Here is a 13825-nt window from a genome sequence, read left to right as displayed (position 1 = left end):
CGACCTGGCGGCAGATCCCCAAGGCTTTCGGGAAGGCCTTGCCGGGGTCCTGAGGTGCCCGTGTCAGCTCCTTGTCCACCCGAGTTTTCCGATCTGCGCGGCCCTCTGCGGACCCCGAGGCGACCTGGGCCACGTCCCCAAGCCCAGGTCATCCTCGCCGCAGCCCAGGGCTCTAATTCCCCGGGGTCACCTCACAAGGCAGCAGCCTGGAGGACGGATTCTGCACTTAGAGAACTAGGAACCCTGTTAGGGACCTTGGGCCCCGCCCGCTCCTTTTCTCCAGGTATGGGGACTCGGGCCCTAAGCGTGGCGGCGGCGGGAGCAGCCTCTGCAGCGAGGCCCTCATCGCCACCCGCAGTGTAGCGCGCGGGGTGGGTGGCCCGGGGCTCGATTCCAGTGGGGCGCCTCGCCAGGCTGAGGGGTCGGGACTTGGTGAGGAGAGCTGAGGGCCCTTGTCTGAGGGCTGGAGCCGCGCTCTCATCCACGCGGAAGCAGCCACACGGGTGTGACAGAGTCCGGGGCCTGTGCGGGCTGAGATTTGGGAAGGAAGCCGGGCCCCACCGGGGGGTGGCGCACGCTTGCGGAACCCCGGGCCGGCTCCCTCAGTCCGAGCTGGCAGTTCAACATCCCCTGGGTCGGCGCTGCAAACTTCTTTGGATTGGGCCCAGAGGGTGTGTGAGCCGGCCTCCACCCAACCTCTTAAGGTTCAGAGACCCACCGTCGAAGGAGAGCCCCTTTTCGTGTTTTCCCCATTACGCTTCTCTCCCCTCTTTGCTTAGAGCGCTCTTGCCTCTCTGGGGCTGCCTAACCAGTTTGCCCCACCATGGGGAGCTAGTCTTCTTAAGGTGTGGGTCCTAGAGGGGCAGGGAGCAGGTCTGAGGCACAATTGGGGAATTTCAAACCCGATTTTCCAGTTTAAAGAGGAGCTAGGTTTTAAGCTGAGAAGTCAGTGGGAGATAACTTTGTGGCCTTTGGCGTTTTGGGGAAACATCCATCTGCAAGGCTGGTGTAATTCATTAAAAAGATATTGGGAAACCATATCTCAAGAGTTTCCCCAGAGATTGTTTTAGAAACTCTCAAATTAGAGAGAGGAGATGTATCTCGCGACCAGTACACTGAATAGTATCTTCCTTCAGACAGGGATTGAGAAACGGAAATACCACCACCCTCCAGCCAAACTTGTGAGGACTGATTGCAGGGGAACTGGTGCTCCAGATGTTGCACTAGAGGCACTGCAAGTGTGAGCAGGTAATGTGGAGAAGAGTGACATTGTTAACAGAAAGCACCTAATTAACAGTGACTTCATTTGATTGGAAGGATGAAAAAGCCTTTTTAAATCAATCCAGATTCACTGGCCTAAGCTCAGCCAATTTATGAATATGGAGCCCGACTGGGGTCTGCTTTCTTTCAAAGATGTCATCTTAGGGGTAATAGCATAGGTGAAGTCATTTGGTTACACTGTGGAAACTTTTATAGTGCCTTCCTTGGGAATTTAATTCAGTGCTTCTTCATTTTATTAGGAACAGACTGACTCCATCAACTGTGCTCTCCCTGTTTAGAGGCCGGACTGCTTGAAGCAATTAGGTTCACCAATTAGCATAGTTTTACTGACCCCAGCAGCAGCACCGCTCCTTAGATTATCCATTTCTTCAAAGTCAGGGAAAAGCTGGAGCACAGCATGCTTCCCAGGTGTCCAGGTTGGGGAAATAAGCCCACAAGCAGGGTAGCACAGCAGTGCGAAAAGCTTTCTAATAGTCCCCAAGTGTTTGTTTCAGCAACTTTGGTAGCTTTTTCTCCCCCTTTCTGATTCTGCATCCTATACCTCCTTACTTTGACATAGCCTTTAAGCTTCTCTCCTTTGGTTGTATTTTGGCAAAATTGCTTTTGAGAAAGTGAATTTTCTCCTTTCTTTTCTGTCTGCTGCATGCTAATGATGCTGTGGATGATGCTAGGTCCAGAGAGAAGAAATTGCTGAAGGGTTTTTTAAAACCCTTTTTAGGTGACAAGGTAAGAACTCAGGTCTTCAGTTGTGTGCATGTATGTCTGTGTGTGTGCACGCTCCTGCCTCAAAACCTGTAAGGAGAGGCCAGCGGGTGGATATGACGAGATAAGTCATTGCTTTCTCAAAATTTGGAGGTCTGTGCACAAGCCTGTCCTGCAGCCTCCTATCAGTAACCTCAATCAGTTGGTGGCCCTCATCTTCAGTGAAAGAAAATGTGTGTAGCTCAAAGCAGTCTGGAAAAGAAGGCACTTTGCTTTTGCCACTGTTCTGGGTAGTGAAGGGATTATATTTACATAGCTTATTGTCTCTCCCCGAAAATATATATTCTTCTGTAAGATTTCACTAGATTATGTTGCTGACAGTTCATCAGTAGCAGCAACAATGTAATACCCTTAACCTTATTAAATCAATAAATACTAGATTCATGCATCGAATTAAAAATGCATCAGCATGGCCAGGAATTGTAATCATATGGCTATAGACCTCGGAATCGAAGATGCCACTCAAAAATAGACTAGTTAGCATTTATTTCACCTTTCTCCCCCCCTGTTTTAGATCCATGATGAGAGATTTCAGGTTTTAATATTTCAGAGATCATTGTGACAGGTTTTGCTTGATTATTTCTTGAAAATCCTTTTCTTTCACTAACTTCTCACATTTAACCAGGAAAATGATGCATACCTTTAAGTTTTAGTACACTGCGACTTTATAGTTCTTGTCATTAGTTTTCATCTAGGGAATATCCTTCCACTCAGAATATATTACTCTAGTAAGCCTTGCTCAGGTGCATAAGTCTATTTAGATGCTTATGTTTTTGATTATGTAGAAATAAACATTGCCAGTGTGAATGTATTGCTATACATTGATTATAAGTTTATTTTAAAAAGAAACCACATTTAAATTTATCTGTCATCACTGTCAACTATTTAAAGCCAATTAATTATCACCATAAAACAACTTATTTGTTTATGATGGTATTTATTTATATATGACCTGATATGCTTGTTGGAATTTATGCTGCAAGAGGTAAAGTTTTAATTTTCAAGTATTTAAACTTAACATGGTACATAGGAAGTATTCCCCTAAGTATGTATCTTAAATGGCTATGTTTTCTGTGTGAAAAGGCACCTCAAATGTGGTTTACCAGGAGTTGGTCCGTTAAGTTATAGATTACTAATCTATAGTAGGTCCATTTATAGTTAGTTCTTACTGAAAATGGAATGTGTTAAACACTTGGAGTTTAATGGAAAGGTAATATTATTTTAGCTATTTGTTCATACTGATTAAGGATGCTAATTATTTAAAAACATTCATCCCCTATTGATGTGAGCCAGCATATATGGTACTGAATTCTGAAGATATAGTCATTGGGCCCTCGGTTCACCACACTGTGGAAGAAAAAAATCTTTATTTGACGAAATAGGCAATCAACTGAAATCTATCCTCTTTAAATAAACTGATTCCTCAGTATTTTCCCAGTGTTGGTGTAAGTTGTTGTCTGTGATGTCCCCTAGGGCTCTTTCCTCTGCTCTCTGATTTGGTATATAAAAGCAGCTCTGAATGATGGATTACTGTGTCATTGCAGCCTGCGAAGGATTAATTTGTTTCATTGATTTCTCTTTAGGCAGATTGCCAGAATTTGCTGCTTCCCACCTTTCCTCAAGACTTCTAGAAGTAATAGACAGTAATAGCCTAAGACAAATCAGTTCTTTCTTATAAAAATAGAATCATGAAACTAGGAGCCCTACGAAAACTATGGCAAACTTTTTATTGGCATAGTGAGAGAGTAATGAATAGGCTACTTTATTTGCTTTAGAAATATTTATAATTGAAAAATTTCTTTGACTTGGTGACTTAAAACATCATATTGATAAATCTTAAGCATTTATACTCATTGTCCCATGAAAGTGTTCTCAAATTTGCAAGGATCCTGTTTAATTCAGGAAAAAAAAATGTGTTTATGTGATTTACAAATACATTTCTTTCTATGCCAGATTTTAAGATCAAATAACCTGTCAACATAAGTTTAAGTCAATTTACCTATAAATAGTTACAGTAGTATTCAACCCAAAGAATTTTTAGAAACTTTGGATGAGGAAAGAGAGTACTCAAATGTAGAAATAGAATTATTTCATTGTTTAAAGAAAAACAACTTTTTCTGACTAGAAAAGTAATTCTCATATGGAGAATTTGCAAAAGTTAGAAATGATATTTTGAGTATTTTCTCTAAGCCTTTTCGCTCCAAACATATGTTTGCTATAAATTTTTATACTCGCACATATTTGTAACGGTAGGTACCACTTTGTATCCTGCCTTTTTAAGTTGACATTGTATGACAACTTTTCTATATAAATTCATTATTAAAGTCATTTATTTTGATCATATATTTTAGCATATATAATTTAATTAACCATTGCTCTGCTATTTGAGAGTTAGATCTCTAATATTCCATTATGACAAAGTTATGATGAACGGCACTTAAAATAAATCTTTAATCATCCAGTTAATAATTATCTGGTTATTGCCTTACAATATATTTTCAGAAAAGAGGTTACATGGAGTGAGAATGTAGACTGTTTTTTAAGGTTCTTGATATAAATTGCAATTGTTTTCCAGAAAGGTTCTTCCAGTTTACACTAGTGCTGTTTAAGAAAATTTCTTTGTAGAGGCAGCATTCTAATTCATATTACATGAGCCAAGAAAACAGAACAACACTCTTTTCCTTGTGTTCTGACAGCAATAGTAGCATTTTGCATGTACTTAGTCTCTCAGAAGTATTTTCTTAACTGCAGATGTGAAATAGGCTGGTTATACAAATCTATTTGTTTCCCTTCTGTAGTGCTGAAAATTATATTGATTTAATGATCTCAAGTTATACTTTTTATGCAATTAGTTGTGTAGTAAAAACTAATATTGTCATGTGCTAATGTCTTTTTTCTCTCTATTGTGCTATGGTAGTAGTCCATGCAATATCAGCAAGTTTATGCTTTTCCTGTGCTTTGCTGAAAGGAAAAAAGGAACATCTGTTTCCATTATATATCTGCATCATAATGATAACAATTAAATAGCTATTATGGTGGTATACAGTAAATATATTTTGCTGATTGACCTATACTTTCTTGCTGGAAAATTTCAGAGATTTCTGAGGCACTTGGTTTTTACAGGTAGTTTCTGTGTAGCGATTTAAAAAGGTCTTTGCTTCCTTTAGATAAATCATTGCACTTCCTGTTTTTCTCAGTAAAAACAAACAAACAAAGAACGCTGATGTTTAAACACTAGACTCTCAGATGTGACTCTTGAATATATTTCTCTTAGGCATGTTTAGAGTACAAATTATTATGTATTTCTCTCAGTGTTCTTAAATGGGTTAATCATGCTATCAGTGATACAATTCATTATGTATTTTGTGCCATTCATGTTCTTTTAATATTTATTAAGCTGAGAGATTGTAAATAGTTAACTACTTACACATCTATACATTTATATACATACATACATATATGTATATACTGCCTGTTTCAATCTTTCATTTTCATATTAGGGGTACACAGTGATAGTTACCTTTTAGGCTCAGCAGGAGAATGCTTGAAACCACACACTATTTCTATTGGCCTTTATTTATTTAATTCAACTTTTGGTTAAAGATGTTTTAGTGGCTACTTAAAAAATGATGAAAAACCAAAAAATGGCATTAAAAAATAAACATGCACGTATTCCAAACTCAATTTGAGAAACAAAATTTTGCTAGTACAATTGAAGTTCTTCCTGATTATGTTCCCTATGGCTTCTTGAAGAGATAAGAATCATCCTAGATTTGATGATTATCATCCTTTTTTGCCTTTTACATGGTATAAAAATTTGACATAGATAACTTTAAATAAATTTTAAAATGTTGGAGATGTAAAAAGATGTAAAAGGCTCTCACAGCCTTTTTGGTTTAATTACCTGTGTTTGGGCATACTTCTCTGCCTTACCTTTTTCATATATGATGCTGGGGATAGGTCATCATATCTCTGATGTTTTTCCAGCTATTATTTAAGTTTTTTAATTGCCTTCTATTTTCCATATGAAACAAAATAAAACACACAAGATGGCAGCTCAGGGAGGCTAAGTAACTGGTCCGAGATGTTATGGTCAATTACAGAACTGGGAATAAACTTCAGTTTTTCCATTTTGACTTTAGCATTCATTCTGCAGTCCACATTGCCCCTCATCTTTGGGTGCTTGCTGAATGACTGCCAGTTTTGTAACTAAAGAGTATCAACAAGCTGGTGGGTTAAAGACTGTCCACAAGCTTGTATGGTTTGTGATTATACTGAAGTGGGGTTGGGAGAGTGAAGGGAGAGAGAGAGAGAGAGAGAGAGATTACCACTTAAGTATATAGAATATCTTTTCTGCAGGGAAAAATATTGAAATCATATCAGCCTGGTAGCTACTTATAGAATGAGAAGAATGTGTGTCCTACAGAGCTTATGATTACCATCTAAATTTTCTGGACTTCCCTGGTAACTGAACTCAGGCAATAGGCGTGGGTACAACCATGAGTGTCTTTTTACATGTATATATATAAATTTCAATATATTTTGGCAGTCAGGACTTTAACAAATTACTTTTTCCTTTTTTTTATATAGCTTATGGTATGGTCATATCATAAACAACTCTATTTGAAAATGAGTTTGCTTCTATTTAGCCACCGACTTCCCAGAGCACTAAAGTGAAAGTAGCACAAGTAGAATAATGTGAAAACACTTTTTTAAAATCCCTTTGGAGAAAACCCCATTCTAAAAATGGCAACTTAGAATTACATGCATGTACATTCTCTTTCAGTTTTTTACTCTAACAAATTTAATTCATTCTTAGTTGAGATGAGTAAGCTTGAGTCATAATATTCACACAATGCCATGCCTCTCCTATAAAAAAATAGCAGTATAACTAGAAGTAGAATTATAAATCTCATTGCAAAACTTTCTTTTTCGAATCTGTTGCTTCAAGACCAATAAGTTTGAATAAATTACTTGCTTCCTTCTAATGATGCTTACTCGAAGACTTATAACAGTAGTGATCATGATCATTCTTTTTAGGACAGATGAAAGTACTAATGGTAATTTTGTCAGTTATGCATATTCTAAAGGTAGCTGTGTTTTAACAAGCAAGTCAGATAATTTATCTCTGAGTATTTTATTTTGTTTATTCATGCATATGAGAACTCGGGTCTAGACCAGAGGTTCTGGGGGTGAGAGGATTCACCAGAGACAGAGTGGGGAACAGAACAGGCGGATTCACTGAAATGCACTGCTGAGGGGAGCAATGGACTGCACCATGTGGTTTAGCTTCCTGGCCAGGGTTCTAATTCATTCCTCACGCCACAGTGGCTGGTGATGGCTTGATAGCGCTGAGACTTAACCCCTGTACCACCAGGGAGGCCCATTTCTGAGTATTTTAGATCAATTATCTTGTGTGTTCAGCAGTTCTAGCAGGTCAGAGAGGAGAAAACCCTATATAATCAGATACTGAATACTAGTATCTCTTTAGTTAGCCACTCCTTTATTAGCTCATACTCACTAAATAGGACTTATTTAATTGCTGTAACATTTCTGTCTGAAGGGACAGAAATGTATGTGTATGTATGTACACAGAAATGTGTATGTATGGGGCTTCCCTGGTGGTGCAGCGGTTGAGCGCTGGGTTGTGAAGCTGCCCGCGGCCTCTGAAGCGCTGGTTCAATCCCCGGCTGCCGGGCGAGGGTCCCACATGGTGTGCAGACTTCTCCTGATGCCCGCTGCTCCCCTCAGCAGTGTACTTTGGTCCCTCTGCCTGTTCTGCTCCCTGCTCTGGCTCTGGTGAATTCTCTCACCCTCCCGCGCTTCTGACTGTACCCAGTGCTTGTATAAATAAATAAATAAATAAATAAATATATATATAAAAAAGAAATGTGTATGTATGTATGTAAATATTTCAAAAGAGCATTCTTGACTAGCTGAAAGCACTGGTAAAATCTGTAACATATAATATAGGGATTTTTGTACAATGGTTAAATTTCTCCATGTTGCTCTAGCAGATAGGTGAAACTCAACAGAGAAGGTATGGGTATAGGAAATTACCCTGTGACTAATCTATTTTCTCCCTGACCATAATGTGAACCTGAGCATTGTTGGTAGAGAATGTGGAATCTTAACCACTGAACCAGCAATACTAAAACCAGAGACCCCAGAGAGACATGCGTAAACATGGAATCAATCATTCGCCTACAATATTACCTTATTCTCTTAGTTGCAATACCTCTCTATAGAAGGGTTGGTGTGATGTTTACATAAACAACAAAGTATAGTGAAAAGATAACTTTTTTTGCCCATGTCTCCTACCAGGATCATAGATGTTTAAATATGTTCACTGTTTCTACTCAGTTCTTAATGACTTCACTTTAGAACAAGTTGAAAATATTTCAGAACTAGCATTGATTGCCTATTTTTATTTTTTTTAAAGATTTATTTATTCATACAAGAGCTGGGGTACAGGACAGAGATGTGGGGGTGAGTTGATTCATCAGAGAAAGAGCGAGGAACCGAACAGGCAGACTGACCGAAATACACTGCTAAGGGGAGCAGTGGGTGAGTCAGGAGAGGTCTGCTGTGCCATGTGGGCATCTCCCTGACCAGGGATCGAACTCGTGCTGCAGTGGCTGTGGATTGCTTCATAGGTTGCACCTTAACCTCTTACACCAGCAGGGAGGCCCTGATTGCCTATTTTTATTGACAAAACAAATATACAATTTCCAGATGTGACCTCAGTTTGTGGGTAAAAGGGGTATAATTTTCTTCTACCAATGTTAGATTTGCAGCTTGTAAAATTTTGTTTATGGCCTGTTCGGAATATTCAGTTCTTTAGGATTTTCCCATTATTTGATTCTTAGGAGAATACTATTACTGTTATGCTTATTGTTCCTAAGGTATAGATAATTAACACCTGTTTATCCAGATCTTGGCATACCTAAGGCAATTGAGGTAGATCAAAGCATAGTCCCTGCCCATAGGGTGATAATAACTCCTATGGTTGTTTGCCAATAGTTGAGCAGATTATATTTTATTGATATAATGTATTTGTGTGATTTTATCAATATTACTATATTAGGATATTAAAAGTAAAAATATATTTAGGTAAGTCAAATTCTAACTTATACAGTAATGTATGTCACATCTCAAAACTAAAAAAAGAATGTATTTAGTGTTTCGTCGTTGTTCTTTGCCTTTTGAAAAATTCTTAGAATTGTAATTTCAATAGCTTAAATGTTGTATTAGTCTTAATATAGTTTCTTGAATAAATAATATATGGTATTTGTTAAGTTTAAATGAGTTTTTAGAAAATTAGATCTAGGAATTTAAAAAATACACCATTTTTAAAAAATTACCATTTTATTTAAATAAGAATGTCAATCAAGTTATCTCTCTGTAAATAAAAATATATAGCATGACAATGTTTTCTGAAAAGTGGTCTTTATGTTGGTAACAAGGAGGTTCATTTTTAAAAAAATCTCAACTAATAAAGGTTATTTGAGTTAAAGTTAGGAACTACACTAAGTATCAAGGCAAAATATGTTTTCATAATTATTTAGGTATATACCTTTGGTCTGAATCCTACATTAACTTTCATGCTGGCATTATGGAATTAATGCATTACACACATTTTTAAAGTTTGCCAGTTTATTAAAAGATACTGAAAATAATTATTACTTGGCTTTCTTACAAGAAGTGGATTATTGATACATTTTTCAAAACAAATCTGACCAATGTAGACTGCTGTTTTAGATAAAAAGTTCAGCCAAAATAACATTTTTCTTAATAATAATTGCAGTCTTTTTGTACTTTATTATGCAATTTCTATTATTTATATGTAGATAGAAATACATTTCAGTTTACAAGTATTGCAATTAGCAATCAAAGTATAGCTTGAATCTTGTGTAGGATGTTTGCATGATATTACAAGGTCCTTTTGAACTTTGGTGAATGATTGGGGTTTGTATTATTCACAAATTTCTCAAAACAAGTATAAGCATTCCAAAATAATTCCCTTTTCATTTAATTACATTTTTGAGACGTGTATTTTAACTTTATAAGATGTATATTTAAAAACAGGCAAATCCTCTGTACATCAGTAGGACCTGGTTGTGGTGAAAGTGTATTTTACCATACTATTAGAGTTAACCTGATATCATTCCAAATTGTAAAGGTAGTTTTTTCAGACTGATTACAGCTTAGCAATCTGACAAATAAGGGAGTAATATAATAGAGCATTGAACGCTGCACACTGACTGATGTCTGTGACAGAGTCAAAAGTCACTAAGATCCGATTTTTATTTCAGTTCTAATATCAACTTTAAATGCTTTTTGAGTTTTGACAGATAGTTAAAAATTCTGAAAGTCCTGCATTATATAAGGAACTAGCCAAATGCAATATTTTTATGTACAGTATGGATAATTTTTTAAAAAATATTGCTTTGATCTTTTTTTAAGACTTATTTATTTATGTATACAAGAACTGGGGTACAGGCCAGTGGTATGGGGGGTGAGAGGATTCACCAGAGAGTGGGGAACAGAACAGGCAGATCAACCGAAGTACACTGCTAAGGGGAGCAGCAGGTGAGTGAGGAGAGGTCTGCTTTGCCATGTGGGTAGCTCCCTGGCCAGCCAGGGATCGAACTTGTGCTGCAGAGGCTGCAGATAGCTTCATAGATTGTATCTTAACCCCTTGTGCCACCAGGAGCCCCCCTATAGTATGGATAATTAAGAAGTTTGTTCTTATGTAAGTTTACCTAATGATCTGTCTTACATAAGAAAAATATAAAATCCCTTTTAGTTCTTATTTTTATTTTTATTTTTGTGGTAACATTGGCTTATAGCCCTGTAGATGGTTTAGAGATACAGGATTGCACCCTTCAGGTACATGTTCCTGCAGTACATCCACCGCTGACACTGAGTCCTCCCCCAAAGTCCCCTTCCTACTTTGCTCTCCCTCTCACCCCATAGCCTCAATTCTTTTAGAAAAAAATCCTTTCATTTTGAATTTACTTTTTTTATATAAATTGTAAAACCTTATTATCATCATTATACGCTAAACACATTTCATATATTAGTTAACCCATTTATAATATGTAAAATGTTAAATTCCCATTTTACTGATGAAGAATTTGAGGCTCACTTTAGTTATTTGCCCAGGTCACATAGCTGATGAGTAACAGAAGTGGATTTGTACTGAGCCCATGTCCTCCGAAGCCTGTTCCTGATCTATGCTGACTTCATTTGTCCTTATCAAGAAACTCATTGTGCTACCTTTTGATTTTATTATAGGTAAAGTCCTTTTCTCACAGCTTCATAAACATGCATAGAGCAACTTTGTTGCAAAACAAAGGAAAATCTATATAATTTTGTGTTATTCTCAGTCTCAATATCTGTTAGATAATAACATTCTCTGAATCTTGGTTATGTGATGCTATATATATAAATGGTATCCTATAGGAAGAAGGATGAGTCATATCTATACTTAGAGGTTTTTGGTGCTAGATTGACTTAGCTATTAAATAGCATATTTGCTGCCAGATTCAAATATGAATAGCAAGAAACTATTATTTCTGATTTATCATCCTCAGAATTTTTTTTAGTCATTTTGAGGGGGAAAAAGTCATGGTTTCCCTTAGTAGGTATATTATTTTGCTAGGGCTGCTGTAACAAAGTATTAAAAATTGGGTAGCTTAAGTAACAGGAAAATTATCTCCCAGTTCTGGAGGGTAGAAGTCCAACATTTAGGTTTTGACAGGGTTGTTTCCTCCTCAGGTCTGTGAGGACATGCCTGTCTCCAAGCTTGCAGTGGTTTGCTGGCAATTTTGATTTAACTTGCAGATACATCACTCCAATCTCTATCTCCATCTTTACTGGTGTCCTTTTTGTGTATGTTTCTCTGCATCCAAATTTCCCTTATTTCCAAATATGACACCAGTCATATTGGGCTAGAGCCCATCTTCATGACCTCATCATATTAACTTGAACACCTGTAAAGATCTTACTTCTGAATAAAGTCTCTGTCACAAGTACTGAGTGTTAGGACTTCAAAATCTTTTGTGGAACACAATTTAATCCATAACAATAGGCAATTTTTCTGAGATAATAAATCTGAACACTCTTTAATAGTGGTTATATACATAAGTTTGCAGTTTGTCAACCATTGATATAATAATATATATAATATCTATTAATGAGTCATATCTGAATTAAAAAAAATTATTTATGCATATAAGAACTGGGGTGTAGGCCAGAGGTATGGAGCGGGGGTGTGAGAGGATTCTCCAGAGACAGAGTGGGGAGCAGAACAGGCAGATCTATTAAAATACACTGCGGAGGGGAGCAGCGGGTGAGACAGGAGAATTCTGCTGTGCCATGTGCATTAGCTTGCTGGCCAGGAATTGAATTCATGCCACAGTGGCTGGTGATAGCTTGATAGCACTGAGACTAACCCCTGTGCCACCAGGGAGGCCTTATTTATTTATTTTGTAGAAGAATTGGAGTGTAGGCCAGAGGTGCAGGGGGTGAGAGGATTCACCAGAGACAGAATGGGAAGCAGAACAGGCTGATCTTCTGAAATACACTGCTAAGGGGAGTGGTATGTGAGACAGGAGAGGTCTGTTGCACCATATGTGGCTTAGCTCCCTAACTGGGCATGGAACTCAGGCCATGGAGGTAATAGCACTGATAGCAGGGAGACCCACTATCAGTTGCACTTTCTACAAAACTTGTTATGGGATTGATTATGAGTATAGAGAGACTAATATCCATCTTTATCTTTCCTACTCGATTAAGTTCTTTTTTTTTTAAGATTTATTTATTTATGCATACAAGAGCTGGGGCATAGACCAGAGATGCAGGGGGTGAGAGGATTCGCCAGAGGCAGAGTGGGGGACAGAACAGGAAGATTGACCAAAGTACACTGCTGAGGGGAGCAGCAGGAGAGTCAGGAGAGGTCTGCTGCACCTTGTGGGTTTCTCCCTGCCTGGCTGGGGATTGAACTTGTGCTGCAGAGTCTCTGAATTACTTCACAGTGTGGAACTTAACCCCTTGCACCACCAGGGAGGTCCCTAGATTAAGTTCTTTAAGGGTAGGGATAATGTGTTATTTACACTAATATCCATGGCACTTAACATGGTAACTCATGGAATACAGGTGTCTGCTGACTAAATAAATAACCTTATCTTTTCATCTAATACTGTTCTACCAGGATGATGCCTTTGGCTAGAATCGTGATAATTGGGGTGGGGGATGATATGTGAGGGAGTGATTTTATTAGCTCATTTCAACTTATCAAATATTAAGCATTTACAATTGGTAAGGTGCTCTGCTAGGTATTATGGAAGTAAGAAACCAAAACGAGCAGGAAACTTAGGAATTTGCAGACTCCTAGAGGACTCCTAGTTTTGGTGAGTTGGTGTGGGCCGATGGTCAGGAATGAATAGTTATTAAAGAAAGTGACCCATTAAAACAATATTGTGATTGGAAACATTTGTATAATGTTAAAATTTACAAAGTTGGTATGTTTAACAGGTGGCAGTGGATCACCATCGGAGGTTATATCAGATGATCTCAACATTTCTGTTGACATTTCCTTATATCTATTTGCAAAAGGAGCCCTACAACCTTATCTCTGTGCAGAGATCATCTTTCAAACTTTGCTCTGGTATGATGTGCTTTTACACTTCATCCTTCCTGCTATAGCAGAGGGTCTGGATGAGAATTAGCTGTTACTGCAAACAACTATGTAGAATTAAGAGTGCAATGCTTCAAT

General features: G+C 37.9%; 1 long non-coding RNA gene across 2 annotated transcripts in view; it reads left to right on the top strand.

Annotated features, from left to right (window-relative positions):
- The first annotated feature begins 586 nt into the window (after window positions 1–586).
- LOC119260187 (uncharacterized) overlaps window positions 587–13825 on the top strand; it is a 142767-nt gene continuing 129528 nt past the window's right edge. Inside the window, exons 1-2 of one of the 2 annotated variants that reach the window (XR_008549400.1) lie at window positions 587–1248; window positions 13585–13717. This is a non-coding gene — a long non-coding RNA (uncharacterized LOC119260187). Of the gene's footprint in view, window positions 1249–10957; window positions 11344–13584; window positions 13718–13825 lie in introns of those variants that run through there. The other variant, XR_008549401.1, reaches the window with a different exon arrangement.

This window comes from Talpa occidentalis, unplaced genomic scaffold (genome assembly GCF_014898055.3).
Source record: "Talpa occidentalis isolate TD23 unplaced genomic scaffold, MPIMG_talOcc4v2.1 talOcc4.6, whole genome shotgun sequence".
Classification (NCBI taxonomy): Eukaryota; Metazoa; Chordata; class Mammalia; order Eulipotyphla; family Talpidae; genus Talpa; species Talpa occidentalis.
The sequence above is the reverse complement of the archived record's forward strand: the minus strand, read 5'-3'. Positions and strand labels throughout refer to the sequence as shown.